This window comes from Oryctolagus cuniculus, chromosome 2 (genome assembly GCF_051225735.1).
Source record: "Oryctolagus cuniculus isolate XC-2025 breed Fujian yellow rabbit chromosome 2, ASM5122573v1, whole genome shotgun sequence".
In the NCBI taxonomy this organism is placed as follows: domain Eukaryota; kingdom Metazoa; phylum Chordata; class Mammalia; order Lagomorpha; family Leporidae; genus Oryctolagus; species Oryctolagus cuniculus.
The window spans coordinates 165,868,795-165,890,167 of NC_142868.1; the positions used below are offsets into that span (position 1 = coordinate 165,868,795).

General features: G+C 50.8%; 2 long non-coding RNA genes across 7 annotated transcripts in view; one reads left to right on the forward strand and one right to left on the reverse strand.

Moving 5' to 3' along the window:
• Window positions 1-698: 698 nt before the first annotated feature.
• On the reverse strand, window positions 699-14,653 carry LOC149128134 (uncharacterized). Its single transcript, XR_016229432.1, has 2 exons — window positions 13,618-14,653; window positions 699-2,339 (listed from the first exon to the last, which is right to left on the reverse strand). It is a non-coding gene; the product is annotated as an uncharacterized LOC149128134 (long non-coding RNA).
• The window catches only part of LOC149128135 (uncharacterized), a 46,001-nt gene continuing 28,392 nt past the window's right edge, over window positions 3,765-21,373 (forward strand). Inside the window, exons 1-3 of one of the 6 annotated variants that reach the window (XR_016229429.1) lie at window positions 3,768-4,205; window positions 4,373-4,574; window positions 11,016-11,196. This is a non-coding gene — a long non-coding RNA (uncharacterized LOC149128135). Of the gene's footprint in view, window positions 4,206-4,372; window positions 4,575-9,285; window positions 9,442-11,015; window positions 11,197-20,877; window positions 21,367-21,373 lie in introns of those variants that run through there. The other 5 variants (XR_016229428.1, XR_016229424.1, XR_016229423.1 and 2 more) reach the window with 5 other exon arrangements.

Sequence of the window (21,373 nt, forward strand, 5' to 3'; positions counted from 1 at the left end):
TGAATCAGAAGTAGAGCTGAGATTTCAGCTTGGACACTTGGATAAGAAATGATGACATCCCAAGTTGCATCTCAACTGCTGTTAACAAACACCTGCTATTGGCTTTTGCTTTTTTTGGTCCCACACCAGACGTTCTGCAGATTATGGGCCCTGTGTAACTGTGTTAGTCTCACTCCCAGGCCTGTTTGGATGCAGAAGTTCATTTTAACTGGCCGTTAACTGTGTGATCTCGAAGGCAGTAACAGTTTGCTGATTTCAAAGACCAGAGGCTTCTTCGATGGGGTTCTAGTTCAGGCCCAGGCCGTGACTCCACTGCCCTAGCACTGCCCCAGCACTTGATGTGACCCCATTTCTAGGAGCTTGTCTCTCAGTGTGGCCAGATCCTGTGCCTTTCCAGTGGGATGCACCTGTTGGGGAGGGTTTGAGGAAGTAGAGTCTAGAGACTCTGGGTCTTATGCCCCTCTGAGTTTAGGAGCAGAGTCTTGCGTAGGAATTCCCATGAAATCTATACTGTGAGTTTGGGGCCCAACAACTACTCAGAAGAGTCTACTTTCCACTTGATTTTCTGAACTTGAATAGATTAAGGTTATCAGAATGACTCCCATTTATTGAGTTTGTTAAGGGCTAGATTTGGGCAGACAGCTTTGAGTTCTTTATGTCATTCAATTCTCTCATCAACCCGAGGGAGGACACAGGTATTTTTACTCTTGTTGTATAGGTAGAGCAGAGGCACAGAAAAGCTGAGTAGCTTGCTGCTAAGTGGCAGAGCCAGAATTGAACCCAGATGGATCACGGCCACATGCAGTTGGAAGGAAAGGGACTGTGGAGGCCTCTTCTGCCGACTCCACGGATCTCTCACACCTCTGACATGGTGCTTCTTAACCCCTGTGATGCGTGTAGAGCCTCCTTCGAGAAAATGCACATTTTGCACCAATGGTTTCCTAGGCAATCTCAGGGTTCCACAGACTCACCTGGACCCTGCAGCCTTTTACTCTCTGCAGTGACTGTTTTCCTTTCTCCTAACCAAAGGGCACAGGAGAACTCTCCAGCCCCAGATATCATCCCAGTGGGGAATGGATTCAGACAGGACCGGTTAATCAATGAAAGCTCACCACGCACTCCTTCCATAATTGCATTCCTGCCTTTTCATCCTAACAGGCAGCACTTAGGGTAATTGCATTCCAATAAGGCTCCCAGGTCTGGGGCCTCTGGGGCTTGCCCTGGAACCTGTTGACATACCATCTGCTTCCAGAGGGGTTCTGGAGACCCACACAACCTTTTAAAATTCTTCTCTATTGTCTTTGCTGTACGGGAGACAAAGGACTCTGTAACAGATCTTGTCCAAAATCCTACTTTCTTAACCCATCCACATCAGCCCTGGAGCCAACGAGGCTTTTGGTCCTGGGCTGTCTTTCTGAAGTTGATGAGAGTGGCACCTGTTATTCTGACCTTTGGAACTACCTGGCTTTGGTGCAGGGTGGCCGCCACAGGGCCTCACTGGGCAGAACCAGCTCAGGGCCGGAGAACTGAAAGGCCTGGGAGCTCCCGTGGGGGCTGGGGACTGTGCTGCCTCAAACACCCCCTCCCCCGCTTCACTCATTTATTTGTAAGATTTATTGGAACCTCCCTAAAGGGCTCCTACTCTTTAGAAAGAAAACCCATAATGCGAGGAAGTGGGGGATCCCCCCAGAAACGGGGGTTTCATGCATCCAGAGAGTCATATTTCCAGAAATATCACTTCCTCTAAGGAAGGCTCCTGCGATCTCCAGGCACAGCAGCGTCCACACAGTTCACAGAAGTGCAGGATCCATGGTGCTTTGAGCTTCACTCTTTCTCAAACAGAGATGGCTCCTCTGCTTGCCCCCACCATAGGAATGAGGTATAAAACGGAGAGGTCTGGTGTTTGTTATATGACTTACAGATGCCCCCTCCCCCACGCAGTCCCGGACACTTCTTTCCTATAAAGAAATGTTTCCTCTGGGACTCTTCTTCTTCGTGGTGTGAGCCCCAAGAAGCCCCGCACAAGCCCGGCGCCCATGTCCTGCATCCTCTCGGTTCAGACCCTCACCCAGAGGAAGGGCTTGAGTTAGGGTGCAGGGGCTCCGACTGCTGGAGCAGGAAGAGTCTTGGCCTTCAGTGTGCTGGTGAGAGCTCTCCGGTGGTTATTCCCCCCCCCTCGCTGTGACCCCGCCCCAACATGATAATCCTCTCCTCTGAGCTGCGGTTTAGCATGAAGAGCGTTGAGTTTCCATAGGCAAGGCCAGTGTTTGATTCCTGGCTCAGCTGACTCTGAGCTGGGTGCCCCTGTGCAAGTCATTTCAGCTTCCTGCACCAGTGTCCTGGGGGGAGGGGGGGAGAATAGAGGGTAACATTTACACTAGGAGCTTCAGATTGAGGCGTGTGCGTGTGTGTGTGCGTGTGTGTGCCAGTGTAGCACCTGGCACTTGGCACCTGACCTGCTTTCCTCCTTACATGCGTTGGAAGCGCGTTGTAGAGGCCAGGAGGTGCTTGCGCCCCTTCCAGCCGTCCTTATCTGCACCTCTCCACCTACACTGCCTACAGCACAGAGCCCAAACTGCCAGGTGTAACTTCAGGCCTTGGGCAGCAGCCTCAGTTCTCGCCTCTTGCTGTTGGGCCTCAGAGTGGGGCGGGTGACTTGTCCGTCCCTGGCCCCTCTGGTGGAACAGCACGTCCCCTCCACCAGATGCTATTAGGGATGCCACACACTTTCTACGGGCAGTGGGGTGACCGACTTTTCATGGCATAGGGTGGGTTGTCAGTCTTCTGGGGAGGAGTAGGAGCCAGTGGGGCTATGTGGTGCCCACACCCTCCTATTCAAGGCCATGTCCACTCCACTCCAGTGGCAGCGTCATCACCGTCATGCTCACCCTCATGATCAGCACCCCTGTCAGCCTCAGGGAGCCTACACCCTAAGACACAGCAACCGAGCCTCAGAGGTCCCCAGACCCACCACTCTTAGGTCTGTTTTGCATGCTTGCAGGTTAAGCGTTTTAAAAGGAATCTTGAAGTTAGTGGGTGGGGTGGGAAGTAGGAGGGGGTGGTGGTGAGGGGAGGAGGGAAGGGGGTCAGAACAGACCAAAGGAGATTAGGGATTTAATTAAACTGCCTGTTTGGGTAAGCGCTTTTAGGTGCAAAGCTGCTTTGCATGATAATGGCAGTTTATCTGAATTCCTTTCTACCGGAGGAAGCTTCTTTTACACGTAATTACTGTGGCTAGTAAGTCTGACTTCTTGCTGCCCCTCCCCAGAGTAAGAGGCAGCGTCAGCCACACTTGGCCACTGTTGGGGACAGACCCTAGGCAGGTGTCCACACAGGAGGTCTGTTCATGCACCAGGCAATACCTAAGTGGATGGAGGGCTTTAGGATGACTCAGCAAAGTCGGGTCTGGTTGGGGGATGACCCCTTGAAGTTCCTCCATGGGACTCCATAGCCAGCCAGGGCAGTAGGGAATGGCTCCGGGCTGAGGCTGCTGAGATGGGGTGGGGGATCTCTGCTCCCAGGAACAGGGTAGGTGTGAACATTATGAGAGCTTGGGAGGATGTGGGCTGGGCCAGGAAGAGACTCCCCAACTGACCTGTCAGGGTGGCTTGAGGGTAGAGGGACAGCATCAGGACCAAGGGAGAGGGGGAAGGAAAGTGGTGGCAGACATGAGGATGCACGGGGAGACCGGCCTCAGCACTTGCAGATTCCAGACACCTACAGGGCAGGAAAGGGTTAACGGGTCTGGGAACTCCTGTTTCCAATCACTTGTCAGCTAGCTTTGCTCTTAGCCTTATCAGCGGGGATAGGGCCCTGCGCGCTGGGAGAGACCCTGAGAGCTTTCGTTTCCAAGGGCTTCCCAGACTCCCAGCCCCTCAGCCTGCTCATTACCTTCTAAGGGCTCCGGGGCTCAGTCTGGGGGCAGGGGGAGGGGCTGGGAGCCCAAACACATTTAATGGAGTAGAATGCGAGTTACTAAATACAGCCCCAGGGTGGTGGTGAAGCTGCAGAATCTCAACAGTGAGCCCTTGGAGTCCAGCGCCCACCTCCTTTCTCAGACTCAGCAGAAAGCCAGTTCTCAAGCTGTGTTCTCACTCTTCCTTAGTTCACAGTTTCTGAAAACCTGTGATGTTTTGCCCTTTGACAGCTACTGCTGAGCCAGAAGTCTCCATTGTGTCTACGTGCGGTTACTTTTGGGACCCCAAGTGAGGACCCTTACTTTTGGGGTGAAATTCCTTCTTGGTAGATCTGACCTGAGCTGGCCTTTTGAGAGTCCTGCAGCTTTCAGTTTTGCCACCTCCTGTGATAGCTAATCTACCCAGCTGTAGCCATTAGGAAGGTTAGTAAATCTGCTTTCTGTGCCTCCATGCAGGTTGTTGGTTTAAAGGATTTTGCCAGGAAGAGGGTCCAGGGCAGAGCTGTTGGTCATGGCATTATAGATTGCTCTGGAGAACCTGATGGCAGTCGTGGTGGGTGTCCTTCAGATGTGGTTATGAAACGAGCTACTAGTTTCCCATATTGTGCTTCTTTCATTATGATCCACCAGTGTATCCAGAAGGCTACCATGAGAAAAGGTAAATACCTTTCTGTGATCCATCACTTGCTTCCCTGAATCTCCCTGATGTCTAGGGTTTTTTTGTTTGTTTGTTTTGGTTTTTTATTTTTTTTTACCTGATTGTCCAGTCCTTTCTAAAGAAGGAAGTGAGGTTTATGTGACATTTTATGGAAGCTAAGAGATAAGTAATGAATGCAAATGTAAACACCATAACCATCATTTTGTAAAGAGCAAGAGTTCCCTGCTAGGAAGGACAGTGGGTATACAGCAGACGTGCCAGGGAGCTGGGGATCTAAGAGAACTGGTCTAGATGAGAGAAGAAGATCCAAAGGGGATTCCAGTTAACCACGAGCAGGAAGTGGGGCACAGTTTGTAGAAGAGGTACTGCAGTGATTTTGGGGGGTCCTGTGAAAGCAAGAGTAGACGTTGGGCTAGAAAGAACATTTTCCCCTGGTGAATGAGCCACAAGGTCGTGGTTCTTCCAGGTCTAGAAACTCCAGCCGGATTCTGAACACCCCAGGCTGTGTGGTGCCTTATGCCTTTGCTAATGTGGTTTTCCCCACAGGAATCACTCTGCTGTCCACCTGCTGAGTATCTGCTCTTCCTTTGGTTTCATTGCAAGTCTTCCACCCTCTCACGAGGCTTCCCTGCCTCCTCTTTACCTCCAGTTCCAGACTTCCCAGGTGGAGCTCCTTTCTAGGACTCCTCCCACTGTGAACTCCAATTTCCTGTTTTGACATCTGCATTTGCACCTTAACCGTTTAGAGGTTAAGGTCACAGATTTTGAAGTTTGGTGGACTTAGATTTTAACTCTGACCTGCTTCCTCCTTTAGCCTCTTGCAATCCCACTTTCCTCATCTGTAATGTCAAGACAGTAATAACTACCCAATAGGGCTCGAGGACTGAACAGAAAGCAGAAAGCACTGTGTTACCTATTGCTGCACAACAAATTATCCCTAAATTGAGTGGCTTCAAATAGCTATACACAGTGACTCCCATGGTTTCTGTGGGTCAGGAGTGTGGAAGAAGCTTAGCTGGGTGGCCCCAGCTTCAGATTTCTCCTGAGAGAGCAGTCAAGGTGTTCGCTGGGGCTGCAGTCGGCTGAGGGCTTGTGTGAGGCTGGAAACTCTGCTTTCACCTTGGCCAATCTCAGTGGCTTGAGGCAGAAGGTTCAGTTCCTTGCTGGCTCTTGGTGGGAGGCCCCAGTTCTTCTCCATGTGGATCTTTCCACAGGCTATCACTTCTTGAGTGTCCTGACCACATGGAGACAGAATCCCCTAGAGCAGCAGTGGGGAACCTTTTTTTCTGCCAATGCCCACTTGGATATTTATAACATCACTGGGGCCATACAAAGATATCAACTAAAAATTAGCCTTCTGGGGCTGACGCTATGGCGAACTGGGTTCATTAAGCTGCCATCTGCAACACCAGCACCATCTGAATGCTGGTTTGAGCCCCTGCTGCTCTCCTTCAATCCAGCTCCCTGCCAATGCACCTGGGAAAGTAGTGGAAGATGGCCCAAGTACTTGTGCCTCTACCACCTACATGGGAGACCTGGATGGTGTTCCAGGCTCCTGGACCAGCCCTGGGCATTGAGATCATTTGGGAAGTGAACCAGAAGATGGAAGATCTCTCTCTCTCTCTCTCTCTCAGTTCTGCTTTTCAAATAAATCAATAAATTTTTAAAAAATAATGTGCTATAGATTTATTCAGTTTTGAGTCCTGCCTATGGTTGCTTTGGCAGGACTAGACCAAAGGATTTGCAGGCTTTATGGGGAATCTCTTGGTTCCCTGCCCTAGAGTGAGTGACCCAAGAAAGAGCAAGGTAGAAGCTGCTACCTTAGGTACTTAGCACAAGGTTTATTGAAAGAAGATCGTAAAGTCTCAATAACCAGTAGCTGCTATTATGTTACCAAGTCATGGATCTGTGTTCCCTACTAGAAAACAAACTTTTAAGGGCATGGACCAGGTCTCGGGCTTGTTGGCATCACAAGTGCCTAGAGTAGCTGGCGCCGTGGCTCAATAGGCTAATCCTCTGCCTTGCGGCGCCGGCACACCAGGTTCTAGTCCCGGTCGGGGCGCCAAATTCTGTCCAGGTTGCCCTTCTTCCAGGCCAGCTCTCTGCTATGGCCAGGGAGTGCAGTGGAGGATGGCCCAAGTGCTTGGGCCCTGCATCCCATGGGAGACCAGGAGAAGCACCTGGCTCCTGCCTTCGGATCAGCGCGTTGCGCCAGCCTCAGCGTGCCAGCCGCGGCGGCCATTGGAGGGTGAACCAACGGCAAAGGAAGACCTTTCTCTCTGTCTCTCTCTCTCTCACTGTCCACTCTGCCTGTCAAAAAATAAAAAATAAAAAATAAATAAAAGACAAGTGCCTAGAGTAGTCTCTGGCTTATTGGTAGATTCATACGTTGGTGGGGAATATAGGAATGAAGGCAAGGAGAGTCTGCTGGCAAGCTCATAGTGACTGGGGAGAGAATTCGCATCTAGATGCTAAGTAGGATTCTATAACTCAGTCATATATCTAGAATTCCAATCTATGTAAAATTAAGGCCTGAAGGATGCTTATATTTTTGTGCTTGAGTACTAAGGACTTTTTTAAAATAAGATATTTTATTTATTTGAAAGATACAGTTATAGAGATAGAGCCAGAGAGAGAGAGAGAGAGAGAGGTCTTCCATCTGCTGGTTCACTTCCCAATGGCTGCAAAGGCCAGAGCTGAGTGATCTAAAACCAGGAGCTTCCTCCAAGCCTCCCATGCAGGTGCAGGGGCCCAAAGACCTGGGCCATCCTCCACTGCTTTCCCAGGCCATAGCAGAGAGCTGGATCGGAAGTGGAGCAGCCAGGACTCGAACCAGAGCCCATCTGGGATGCCAGCGCTGCAGGCAGGGCTTTAACCTGCTGCACCACATTTCCTGCCCCTAAGGACTTTTGATTCCAAAAGAGCAGGTAGGGCAGGGAAATTCTTAGGATTCTCTTTCGAAAAGAAGACTTGAGCAGTAATTTGGTAGGGAGCAATTGTCCTGACCCTGTGATCTAACCAGTGACCCCAGTACTGTGTAATTCCCTGGGCCAAGGTAGATCTGGGAGCCTACTGATATTTCTCTCATACTCAGACTCCTGTGTCTTTCTACCAGGCAGAACAATTTCCTTTTCTGGGAGATTCTATGCACATTTTTCAGTTACTTAGAAGGTGCATAGAGAGTCTCCTGCCAGAGGCCTGCTCTCTGAGCAGGAGAGGGTCTGAGTCTGAAGGAATTGAGACTCCAGACTGTGTTGAGTTTCCAGACCTCCAGCTCATACTGGAAGCCAGTCCTCCCTGCTGGGCTTGAACATTCACTGATTGTTTTGTTCCCATAGAGGGCCCTCTGCCCCACTGGCACTGGGTGTGCCCCCACTTTCCAACAAGAAGCCACTCCCATGAGGCTGCACCCACAGGGGCTGCAGGGACCATGACCAATGAGATTTCCCTGTGGATCCCATTCCCCACTTATGCTAGGGCCTGTTTTCTGTGGGTTCCTTGAAATCTCAGATAAGGGGCTTCAACTGTCTCCTTCTAAAAGCTAGGGTGAAGAGTTGGTGCTGTGGTGTAGCAGGTAAAGATGCCACCTGCAGTGCCAGCATCCCATATGGGTGCCGGTTTGAATCCCGGCTGCTCCACTTCTGATCCAACTCTCTGCTATGGCCTGGGAAAGCAGTAGAAGATGGCCCAAGTCCTTGGGCCCCTGCGCCCACATGGGAGACCTGGAGGAAGCTCCTGGCTTTGGATTGGTGCAGCTCCGAACTGGCACAGCTCTGACCGTTGCGGCCATCTGGGCCGTGAACCAGCAGATGGAAGACTTCTCTCTCTCTCTGCCTCTGCCTCTCTGTAACTCTGCCTTTCAAATAAATAAATAATAATAATAATAAAAACACAAAAGCTAGGGTGAGTGGGGCAAGAAGCGGGAAAACCTTTTTATTTATTTTTCAATTATTTGAAAGTCAGAGAGACAGAGAAAGAGACAGAGATTTCCACCTGCTGGTTCACTGCCTAAATGGCCACAACAGCTGTGGCTGGCCCAGGCTGAAGCCAACAGCCAGGAACTCCATCTGGGATCCAAATACTTGGATCATTATCCATTGCCTCTCAGAGTATGCCTTGTAGGAAGCTAGATTGGGAGCAGGGCCAGGACTCAACCTAGGTACTCTGATATGGATGAGAGCATCCCAAGTAGCATATTAACTGCTGCACCTGTTACCTGCCCCAGGAAAATCTCTTCCTATTGGGGTAGGAAGAGCCTTGTTGCATTGAACAATATTTTGCTCCTGGATAATAAAAAGAAGAGTGAGACGGCAAATTATGGGTAGGAGTGAACTGAGGGAGAAAGACTGTATTTGAATTGCATTAAATCAAACCAGGCCACCCATCATGTGAGATTCTGAAAGGAAATTAAAAAATGCTTGTTGATCAAGGTAAAAAAAAATAGTATAATTGAGTCTGAAGGAAATGATAAAATATACCAGAGACCATTGTAATATAAGGTAACTAGACTCTGGAATGGCCTTCATTTTGAATGAGATTCTTTGTATTGATTTCACGTTCGGTCAGGATCTAATCCTAAAGAGAACCTCGGAAATAGAGACAGCTTTGAGAATACCACCGGTGGTGGAGATGGGGCCTTGAGTGTGTGGGGCGTTCTTGGGTGTGGGGCTGGGGTAATGGAGCTGGCTCATGTGACTCTCTTGGGTTCCAGATTCCCCCTCTGCATCACTGTGGAAAGAATTGTGTCATTCCTGATCGAAAACCGAGCCAAAGTGTTCCCTTGGAGATGAAAACACAGACTAAGTTTTAGGAAACTTTTCTGGGGGAGGAGTCAAAAGAATGTTAATGAGATGGTTGATGTAAGGTATACAAAGAAGTTAATAATAAAATAAATACTGGAGACTAGTTGAAATACTTAAGAAGATGCCAAAAGAGAATGCTGAGGTTTCAGAGGACAGCTAGGGTGTGGAGCAGAAAGAACCCGGTGGCAGCACAGCATGGAGATCAAATTGAGGAAATGGGACTTTCAACCAGTGATTATTAGAAACATAACAGCAACAACCACCGATTAAACAAACAAATTACTGTGCCAGCAGAAGGGTCACAGAAGAACCAGTCAGCCCTGGGAAGATGGTGCCACGTTGGGTGAGCTGAGTGCTCTGCGTAGCATCCCTTGTTTCCTGTGCAATTGAGAACCTCGTTGCGGTTACATGCTCTATGGCAAAGTGCATCGCACCTATGTATCTTTATAGAAACCTGACACGTGGTCCTTGCTCTACACAAATGCTCAGGGTGTGATGGAAGTAAAAGGAATAATAACTACAGCACTGAAGACTCCCTCTGTGTTAGATACTTGACAAGCGCTCTAGTTCAGGATGACAGTAGAGCTGTATGGTTTTGGTCACTTTCATAAATGGATAAATCCATTTTAAAAGTCCTTGCAACTATATGAATAGGTACAGTTATTACCCCCATTTTACAGATGAGGAGACTGAGGCCCAGTAAGGTTAAGCTCTTGCTAGATGTCAGTTAGGAAGCAGTGAGACAAGGATTCGAACTGGGGGCATCCCGTAAGCCACGACATTAATGCAGGTCCCTTGGTAGGTATGTGAGTAGCCAAAATGCAAGGCAGAAAATGAAAAGCACTCCAAGGGTGATTCAAACAAGCTTCCGCAGAGGGCATAAGCTCTGGCAAGGGGAGGGAATGGCGGGAATGGTAGGCTGCCTGGAGTGGGTGGCATTTGAGTTGGCTCTTAAATGTGGATGAGATTTCCACCAGCGGCTACAAGAGGAAGTGTCTTTGGGATGGAACGATGTCATGAACCAGCACTTGGATCAGGAACAGGGAGTGGAGTCTTTGGTGGAATTTTACATTTCCACTTTGCTGGGGACGTCGCCCTCGTCCACGGCAGCGGCAGGAAATGAGGTGGAGTGAGTTGAAATCCGTCAGGAACGGGGTTCCTCGGACTGCCGTGTGCATGCCCTCGGTCAGGGTCTTACTCAGCGCGGCTTCTGATGCGGCAGGCCTGTGGTGCCAGTCCCTGCTGCAGCCGAGGCTGCTGGTCTGGACCAGACCTGGAGCAGCTGGGCTGCAGAGGGCCCTGATTCTTGGCCTGGGCTGTGCCCTTTCTTTGGTTCATACCGAATCCACTGTGCCAATCCACTGTGCAGACAGATTTTAAGCACAGGAGTGAGGCTCTAGAAAGATGATTTGGTGGTAGTAGTATAAGGTGCTATGGAGAAAGCTTGAGTTTTAGTTCCTTTAACTCCTAATTTGCAACCCTCAAAGCTCACGATACTGATTCAGCTGGGGTCCAGGCAGGAAAACAGAAACCACAGGGACAATTAGCTGAGATCATTTTTTTAGCCAGGGGTCACTTATTCACTTTTTGCCCCTATATCCAGGGCTGACCAGAGGCAACATTTGTCCTTTTTCTCCAGCGATTAGCAAAAGAGACAAAACATCAGTGGGACCTTGGGCCATCCTTGTGGGCTTGTCCAGGTTCCACGGGGTCCTGTCACTCAGCACGCTCTGCATCACTCCTCCACGACTGGCAGATCTGCTCAGCGAATGAAAAATGCTGCTAATATCAGCCTGAAAACAGCATCATCACCAGGAAATTAAATCTGTGGCTTTAAAAAAAACCCTGCACTGTTTTCTGGCACTGGTCTATTTCCCAATTGGGGGCTCTCCCTCTGCCTGGGGGCCTCCTTCCGGCCTCTGCCCCTCCCTCTCTGGTTCTCCCAGCCCCTCTCCCTTCCTCTTCGTCCTCCTTTCTGGTCCTGCAAGACCCCCCCCCCCCCCCCCGCCCCGCTTCTCCCTGGGCTCTTCCCTTGTTGCTTCAGGCTCCCCTTCCTGTCTCCAGGCCTCCAGCTTTCCCTCGGCTCCACGGAAGCATCTGTCTCTCTCTCTCTCCCTTCCCATCAGGGAATCCTAAATGCTGAATAGACCCCTTCACACCAGGCCCTGAAGGGGACTTGGCGGGGGCAGAGCAGGGTGGGGGTGGGGGGCCCGCTGAGGCCATACAGAAGCCCATTGATAGGCAGCCCCTCAACTCACACAACCCAGTCCAGCCTCCATGGCTCCGGGCGGAGTGAGGTGTCCCTTGAGGCGGTGGCCAACGTCCCGGCCACCATGAATGACCTCAGTGTCTCCAGCTGGCAGGGGACCGTCACTCCATTGCTTCCAAATCCTTAAGGCCTATCAGCCCCACCACGGGTGTGAATATATTCACCTCGAAAATAATTGGTCAGTCCATCTCCATCGGTGGTGCTGATTCCATTAATTGAAAGAATTAGCTCTTTGTGGCCAATGGAAGAACAGAGAGCCAAAACACACGGAGCACTTGTCCCCAGTGGCCCAGAGACCCTTGGACGAACTCCTGGGTGCCATGAAAATGGATCGCTTTGCAGAAAGAATACCATTGGATGTTTATTTAACATCACTCCCCATCCCCAGGAAAAGACCTTCGGGTTGCTCTCACATCTGGCTGCTTCTCTCCCTTCGCTTTTTTGTGCAGAGCCAGGGCAGGGAGGAAACTTCATCAGTCTGAAAACATCCAGCAAAGTGTAAATTAAATGTGCAGGGGGGAGGGAGAGGGGAGAGGGGCGGCTGCATCCTCACCCTCACTCTGTATGGGCAGAGCTGGCTCTGCACCCAGCATCTGCCACTAGGGGTTGCGTGATCCTTGGGCAAGACCTAAACCCTTCTGGGCCTCAGTTTCCTTCCTGGAGAAAAGGAGAAATACACACATACTCTCGGGGAAGTTGGAAGATTAAAGGGGCCGACAGATCAGACACTTGATCGAGGGCTATGAGGGTTGTTGTCTCTGGGAACTGAATTTCAACTGTCCCCATGCTGCGGAGACCCATTATCGCTGGCTGCATTCAAGGAGACAGATGGGCAAAAGTACATCCATTGTGGGGAGACAGATGGACAGGAAAGGGTGGTCATGGAGATCAGATTGAATGACAGGCCGATGGGTGATGGGCAGATGGAACACCTCACGGGGAAGGCAGATTTAAACGACCCAAAGGAGACACTGGGTAGTCCTGTGGGAGGGACATATGGATGAGGGTCCAATAGGGGAGACAGAGAGATGACAGCCGATCTGGAAGACAGATGGATGGCAATTTCATAGTGAGGTGGGAGAATTGGGGTAGGCGACCCTGGACAGGGGCGAACAGATGGACAGCATGCTGATGATGGTGCTGGGCTTCCTGTTTAGCCTCTAGTGCTCAAACCTGGACATCCCCTGAATTCATCAGGACCCTGGGGCTCAGTGGGGGGGGCAGAGAGGAGAGGGGTGGGGAGAGGGGGGAGAGAGAGAGAGGAGGGCCATCCACATGGCCCAAGAAGATACTCAGCACCAGTGTCAGTCTGGTCTCTGTTCTTCCCCCAACCCCCACTCCTAGCCTGTCCCTGGGTGGCCCTAAAGATAAAGGATCAGCCTTGAGGAGGAGGAGGAAAGGGGAGAGAGAGGAGGAGGAGAAAGACTAGGAGGAGGAGGAGGGAGAAAACAGCTTTTTGAAAGAAAGAGGAAATAAAAACTGGCTAAAAGTTGTATTTATTTAAAATAAAGGTTCAGTTATGCTTGACTGTAAACATGCAGACCCGTCCCTCCCTCCCCGGCTCTTGTGGCAGAGGGCTCGGACCACACAGCAAGCTGGGGGCAGGAGGCAGAGAGAAGCCCAGTGTAGGCCATGGAAGGGGTGGGACTAGGGTGCCCCAGGTGTGGGGAGGGAAGGCGGCCATGGAACTCAGTGACCTGCTGAGCACAGCTGGGCTGGGCTAGTCCTGGCTCCCAGCCCTTCAGCTATGAACTGAATTGGCAATAGTCCATTCAGCTTCAGCAGGCGGCACACGCGTGCACACAGAGACAGAGGAAGGACATGACAAGTACACAGACCCTCACAGGTGCGCAGGCCTCTCCACTCTGGCTCTGTTTATCTCTTTGTCCGAGATAGCACAGCAGAGTCCCAGAGGAGGTGGGTCAGGCCCCAGCCATGAGTCACTTCTTCTATTTGCACAAGCAATCCTTACCTGCCTTTTGTACTCTTTCTTTCAGGCGCCACTTGACTTCCTGCCGTGTGTTGCAGTGACTGGACGGTTTGGGTGGCCTGTAAGATCCCATGAGCTCCCTGGAGAAGGGAGAGAATACAGAGGGAGAAGAATCTGGAGCAGAGATAGTCTGGGGACTCTGCCTTGTGAAGAAGGGGCCGTTAGCCTGTGTTGGTGGCCCCACTAGCCAGGGAAGGGCTGTGGTATGCAAGACCAGGGGGGAATAAGCAGGAAATGTTTGTGATAAGAGGCTTCCCCTCTCGCAAGCTCCCCGCTGCAGGATAAGGGCCCACGGAGCTGAGCAGGGAGCTTCAGAGGAGGCCGCTGCAAGAGCCAACATTTGAGCCAACAGGAAGGGCTGCAATCACAGGGGCCCCTGGGGCCCTGAAAGGCAGTGTTTGGGATAGAAATGACCTTGGGAACCCAGCCAGGGCTGCCTTCCTTTGGGATCAGGAACTTCAATTGGACTTCGTAAGGCCAAATCAATCCCTTAAGAAAAACAAAACAAAACAAAAAACCCCTGAGTTTTGTTAATCCAAGTTGCTGGGAGGGTGGGGCAGGTCAGAACTGCAGGCTGGCCCCAGGGGTCTCATGCTGTGGATTGGTCCCAGTCAGAGCCTCTAATGAATGTCAGATAGGAAAAGTGGGAGAGGGACCAGCGCACCCTCAGAGACCAGGCTGGAAGCTCTGAGAAGGCATCAAACCCAAGCGGGCAGTCTGCTGGGGAGGGGCAGCTCTTGAGGAATGCGGTCCTGTAGCCATTTGCAAAGCGGAGTGCTCCTTGGGCTCCCACTGGCCCCTCTTTGCTCCAGGCCCAGCCACACCACCATCTGTGGTTGACTTGGACAGCTCACAAAAGGAGCACCCCATGGGTGGGGGCCACACTGTGGGTCTCTGCTATTGTACCAGGGCTGCTTCTTAAGGATTAGCAGCTTCTATCCATCCCTGGGGGCAGCACTGTAAATGCCTCTGTAATGCTAATTTGTGGTTGGCAGGAGATTGATTGGGAAGGCACTGAACAATGGCAAGAGGGGGCTGAGCTCCTTCCCACTCCTGCAGTGGTTGGTGTGTGTGTGTGTGTGGGGGGGGGGGTTGGGGAGGGTGTCTTCCAGAAGGAATGTAGTAACAAGCCCACAGAAAGGATGCTGCAAAGAGAAGATGATGGCCAGAATCTGAGTCAGCTCTGGAGCAGAGACTGGGGTCTGTGAAGTCTGGACATTCAGGGAGACTTTCGGGTGGGAGTGAGTGACACCCCATCACTTAGGCCGTATCTATTCATGGGAAGCACTTACCAGGTCCAGCTCACACTTGAGGGAAAGGGATTACCTGGGAGGCAAGAATCATTGTGGGTCTTTTCAGAAGCTGTCCACAGCATTTAGAAAGAGATCCCAGCAGTGGTCGGCACATAGCAAGTGCTGAAGACATCACTGTTTCTTGCTCTAGCCACTCGGTTTTTCCCGCAGTGGCCCGGTCTCTGCTGTCCCACTTCATCCCTGTTGGCACTGCTGTGTTTTCTCCTCGGGTTTTTCCCTCTGGCATTGTGAGGTTTGTGATGATACACCGTGGGTTTGGGTGGGCAGACAGAGGACAGTTGCTAACTCACACTGTCGTCTGAGCTACAGCCTCTTTGTGGACGTGTGTGGTCTTGCCTTGTGGTCAGTGTACAGATATTTTAATTTCCTGCTCACCTGCTCAGTGGAGGATCTGATTTCTGCCGGCATTCATTTTCCTCTCCGGCAGCCTGCGGACAGGTATTTCTTCTGACCATCTGGTAGCCATTCACCTTCAGAGTGGCTTGAGAAAGGAATTAATTTCACTTGCTCCTTGAGCAATATCTGCCTCCTTTGACAGCAAGTTGCCTTTATCACCTCTTAAAATTCTTACTATGTTGGTCCTTCTGGTACCTTGGGGACTCTTTAGATCCCCTAACTCTGTGCAACTGCATCTCCTTTTTTTTGGTTCAGCTTCTCATGCCTTTCTTTCTGCCCCATGGTTTTAAGCATCCTATGTCTACTTCTAAGTCTGCTGTACCCCTCCCCACCCTCTGACAGTAATGGAGTCAGCCTGACTGGATCAAGCCTAAAGTAATCAGAAAGCTATCAACTGAAAGAGAAAATCTGACCCCTGCCCTGATCCCACCCCTCTGCAAACTTGTCCGGGCCTTTGCCCCCATTCTGGTGAGGCATCTGGAGACGGCAAGGCTCCGGACATAGAGGGAATTCCCAGGCAAGTGGGAGGCGAGTGGGAGCCTCTTCATCCTGCTCTGGCTTTGTGTCCTGAGCGTCTCAAGGGCTCACTGACTCTGAGACACCTGCAAAGTGGAGCAGTCGTGGATTGGTGTCACAGCTTCACGGATGGGACATCAAAGGCTCTGGGAAGTAGTCCAAATCCAGCCTCCCATGCCAAGTTGTGTTGGAAGAGGTGTCAGAAAGCCTGTGGTTACGCATTAGCCTATCTGCCATAGAATACACACACTTGGGCTGAGTGGCATGGAATGCCTTTCCTGCGAATGGTGCTGTGTGGAGTGGGTGACTAATTTCCTGGTCAGAATGAAGCCAAAGGCTATCTTCCGGATTCCTGAAACTTCCCACCACCATCCACATACTGGTTTCTAATTGGCTAATGGATAGCATCAGCATTTCTAGGATCTGTGGCTCTGATGTAGCTGTCAAAAGTGTGCACTCTGATTAGAGAGACCTTGGTTTCGATTCTAGCTTCTTCACTTGCTATGTGTGTGACTTCAGCTAGCTTCTCAAAGTCTCAGTTTTCTTACCTATAAAATGGGCATGTGATAGGTCTATTCTCATCAGGCTGGTATGAGGATTACATAAAGAAAACAGACTTAAGAGCTTACTTAGCATAGAGTGCCCAGTGTCTAGTGAACCCTCAAAGTTTATTATTTAACTCTGTGCCCAGTCTTAGTTTTCCGCCATACGTCTCACCTGGTGAGGACTGCCCCTTTGTTCTCTTATATGCTGAGCTGTGAGGGCATCTGATTACCATCATGACAATCTGCCTCCTAGTCTTCTGTCCCTGGGAACTTGCTCTCCTCCCAACAGCCCCTGCTCCAGGGTCCTCTCTTGGCTTCATCAGCTTGTCCTTGTGGAGGGTCCTCTCTGGGCTGGGGGCCATCTGGCTGGAGCTCTCATTCCTTATCATCGATGACCTCTTGCTGAACTCTCTGGAGGCAGTGGGGAGAAATGTAAAATGTCAGACAAGTTGTTACTTGTCACCCTCTCGCCCACCCGAAGATGTTAGCAGAATTGAACTCGGTGCTCTCTGAAACACAGATGTTAGTCAAAACCCTTTTTGTCTACAGACACAGAGTGAATGTTTGATTGGGTTCTGGGGCTGGGCCGAGGAACTGCTCAGGAGGCCGGCGGGGAAGTCTGTGGTGGGTCATATCCCTCAGTGGGGCAGGAGGTCGGTGCAGGGGACAGGGCCCAGGCCCCAGCTCCATGGTGGTCCCAGGCTGTGTCCATGGCTGCTCGGGGCCAGAAGCTGCCTCGGCTTCTGCAGGGCACCCTGGCAAAGCAGCACCCCATGGACAGCTCGTCGTCTTTCTCCTCTAAAAACTGGCAGAGCTGTCTCTGTAGCAACTGGACTCCCGCCTCTGTCTGCTCTGAGCCCATCTCAGAAGCTCTCTGGCGAGGACTTCAAGGCTGGGGGAGGGCAGCGTTCTTCCAGAGGATGAATCATCTGTGCTTCATCCAAAGGGGAACTTCACTCTCTGAACCCACATTGCTCATGGGCTGTCAATGGTGAGCTGCAGGCTAGGATGTTAGGGTGTTAGGGAGGGCAGGAGAGCCGACTCAGTTCATGGAGCAGATTTTGTGAGTGTTGCAAATTACTGGTTTGGCGTGGAACCCGAAATGGCTTTGTACCGAATCACGGTGGGGGGGGGGGCACCAGCAGAGACCCTGCCAGGCTTAGGTAGGGTGACAGTGTCTGTGAGCCTCTTCCCAGAGCCTGGGGAGGCTGTGCAGTGCTATGAAGTCTTGGTGAAGAGAGGGAACCTAATACACTGTCCCCTAAGCTGGGGGAGGGAGGAGGGCTGGTCTTTGGCCTGAATTCCCAGCAGACTGTCCGGCTCGGTGGAGATGCATATTTCTCATAGTTCAGCAGGAGTGCGGGGCCTGGTGAGGTTGATCTTCAGGGGACGGGGGAGGTGAGGTGAAGGCAGTTTTCCTTTGCAATTACTCCAGGGGAGGACCAAGTGGATGAGCAGTGGGTGATAGTTTCCCTTTGAGTAGAGGCTGGGTGTAGATGGGAGTGAAGCATTGGCAAGTTCTGCAGGACGCATAGTTTACGTGGGAGCTGACCCTTGACCACTATGTTGCTTTTACCTGGAGTAGTTCTTGCTTCTTTATGAGTTTATAACAAATAAGGAGAAAAGGATGACCAGATCTCTGCAGCACTGCACTTGGAGGTTTATATAGCAGAGGATCATTGGGGGAAGGCTGGAAACTTGGTGCCCACAAGTGGTGGTGGTGGGGATGCCCCAGGGGTCGTAGAAAGAACTTTCGATGACAGCTGGAGACAGCCCTCTGTGTGGGTGGGTGGGGACATGATCCCTTTATCCTGGCTTTGGTTTGCTTGATTACCTCTTTAGCAGGGCTGTTCACGGCTGCAACAGGTGTCAGACTTCCTAAAGGCAGCCAAGAGCCTTTGTCATTCCTGAGGCACCTTCAGTTGCCACCAGATCTTGTTCCCTTTTGCAGTCCCTTGTGTTGCACATGGGAGATAAGGTTTTGTGTTCATTTCTGACTGGGGAACCAGTCAGGAAAGGCACTCTCTTCTAAATCCAAAACGGAAGCTACCATGGAGGAGTTAAGGTGTGTGGATGGGCATCGGGGTTTGTCACTGCCTTGGCAAACCATCTCGTACCTTTGCAAATCATAGGGAGTTGGAAGGGAAGAAATGACTGGATTCTTTTCATCGCTTTGGCTCACATATTATCTTGAGATAACACACAGCGCTTTGAGAGAGTGTAGACACGTGCAGAGTGCACTGGGAGTTTTAGACCGCTGACTAGTTGTGAATCTGGGGGAACCTGCTTTGGCTCACAGGTTCGTCCTCTTGTGGAGGGGTGTGGAGAGAGGGGTAGACAAGGATTAGGTGTTCTCCACTCTAGAACGCTCCAGCCACAGCCTGAGAGGTCTCTCAGCCTTGGTGCACGCCCCTCCCCCCCCCACCCCCAGCGGGTTATCAAGCTGACTCGCCTAACACAAACCCCCCATCTGGATGCAGTCCAAATGCCAGATGTGCCCCCGATTAGTGTCGGTCTGGGGAATGTGTCCATGACTGAAAGGTCAATGTCGGCTGGAAGGGTCCAGGGTGCAGCCTTCCATTATCTCGCTGGCCAAGGAGAGGAACTTAGCTGGAACTGGTGGGTGGCCATGGGGCTGGGGGTTGTGGGCAAATTCAGTGGGGACCTTGTCTGGCTCGTCCCTCTTTGCTTTCAGCTGAAGGACACAGGGTGATTTTCCACTTGGAGGAGACTCAGGGGTGTGCAAAGAGGGAAGCCCTGCTGGTGTGTGGCTGAAAGCACTTAGTTCTCCTTTGGGTCTGCGGTGTGCTCACGTCTAGTCTGATTTCTTATGGGTGCCGTCAGCTGCACTATGGAAAGAGAAATGAGCGGTGATGTTGTGATGGGCTGGGCTGTCGTGTTTTACCCTATTTACAGGTCATTTTAAGTAGGGCTTCGACACCTCAGACGAGCTTTCATGTTTAATTTCACGTGTGTAGGCCATGCAAGCCTTCCCTCTAGGTAGCAATGAAAATTAAAGACAATTGAGTTTGATGTGAACCTTATTGATTCCAGACCCATTTTTTGGTAGACTGTGACACTTCAGCGACCTGCAAATTCTACACATTATCGTTCATATTTTACACAAACTCTGTACACCTAAGATGGGGACTCCCATTTCTACTAGCAATATCCAACTTACAACCACTGATACTGGCCCCATCTGCAGATGAGGGCTACTAATGAAGATGCATTGCAGATGGTACTTATGGTCACTCCTTAGGAAGAAAAATGTGGTTCCTGCATAATTTCATGGAAATTACACGAAAAATAGAGCAATGATTTCCCTAATTCCATGTTCTCCCTTTGGTTCTCTGCATCAGCACAAGTCCATTTCAAAAGGATGAGGTCAGAGAGAGGAAAGGTTGCGTGTTAGCCGGCTTGGGAGTTACCATGCAATGAGAGCCACCCAGCACCTTGTGTTGATAGCATCTTGTCAAAGCACAGAGTGTCTCTGTGTGCATGACTGCTGGTGACATGTCCATGCTTGGGGCCTGTGGCTTTTCTGGCAGAGGTGTCATTTAGAAAAGGCTACTTGAGCAAGGGAAGAGCTGGTAATCAGAGCCAGGCAAGGTACGGAGGAGGGAACAGTGATGTTTCCAGGGTGTTGTGCCAGTCATCTCTCTTCTGCAACTGTGCTGGGAATTAGAGACTCGATTCAGCCCAAAGTGGGAGAAAGGGCGTTTTTACTACAGGGCCTGGCCTTCTGTAAAAAGGTGTCTTCTGCCAGCTGGGGCAGGGGAGGGAGGTGAGTCAGAATGGTTATGGAGAGTGGTGTTCCCCACTGTGGGTCTCAGGGCTACTTATAAAATGACTCTGAGAGGTTGGTCTACAGCCAATGTTCTCAACCTTGGCCGCAGGTTAGAATCACTCGGGGAGCTCTCACACTCCTGATGTCCAAGGCCCTGCCTCAGACCAATTACATCAGAGTCTCCTGCGTGGGATCCTGGCAGGGGTAGTTTTTAAGGCTCTCCAGGTAATTCCACTGAGCATCCAGGCTTGAGACTTGCTCAGCTAGGACCTCACTCTTCAAGATGTGGTCTGAATTAGACACTGCAGCATCTAAAGCCCTGCCCCAGACCTACGGAATCAGCATCTGCATTTAGCAAGATCCCTGGCAGATGAGAAGTATATTGAAGTGTGGGAGTTGTGGTTCTTGAACTTTCCTGCACTCAAAAATCACCTGGAGAGCTTTTAAAAGCCCCAGTGCCCAAGTCATACTTTGTACCAATTAAACCAGAATTTCTGAGGGAGGGGCACAGGTATTGGTAGTGTTTTTCTATAAATAGGTTTGCAGGTGACTCCAATGCACATGGCTTTTCAGCTCTGGCTGCATATTAGAATCACCTGGGGACTTTTAAATATCCTGCTACCTGAGCCATTCTCTCAGAAATTCTGATTTAATTGGTCTGGGATAGGTGACAAAGCGATTCCTAGGTGATTCTAATACACAGCCAGTGAGAACAGCCTCTGTTCTAGATTGCTGGTCCGCCATCACACAAACTCTGTACACCTAAGATGGGGACTCCCATTTCTACTAGCAATAGCCAACTTACAACCACTGATACTGGCCCCATCTGCAGATGAGGGCTACTAATGAAGATGCATTGCAGATGGTACTTATGGTCACTCCTTAGGAAGAGCCAGCTTGAAAACCTTCCTGCCAGCCAGTGGATCCAAGAACAGTTGACAGCAAAGAATGACAGGACCATGGCTAGACTAGCCTGGTCTCAGGGCTCTTGATATCGAGTCTCCTCCCATGTGATAACTACTACACTTTAAAAATAAGTTCATATATCTGTATGCGCCTTTCGGTTTCTCATAAAGTTCCTTCTGAAGAAAATCTCAGTGTTGCTGACTCAAGGCACAGAAGCACTGGTGCATACTTGGGCCCTACATGCTCAGAGCAGCCAGTGGATCAGGTAGGAT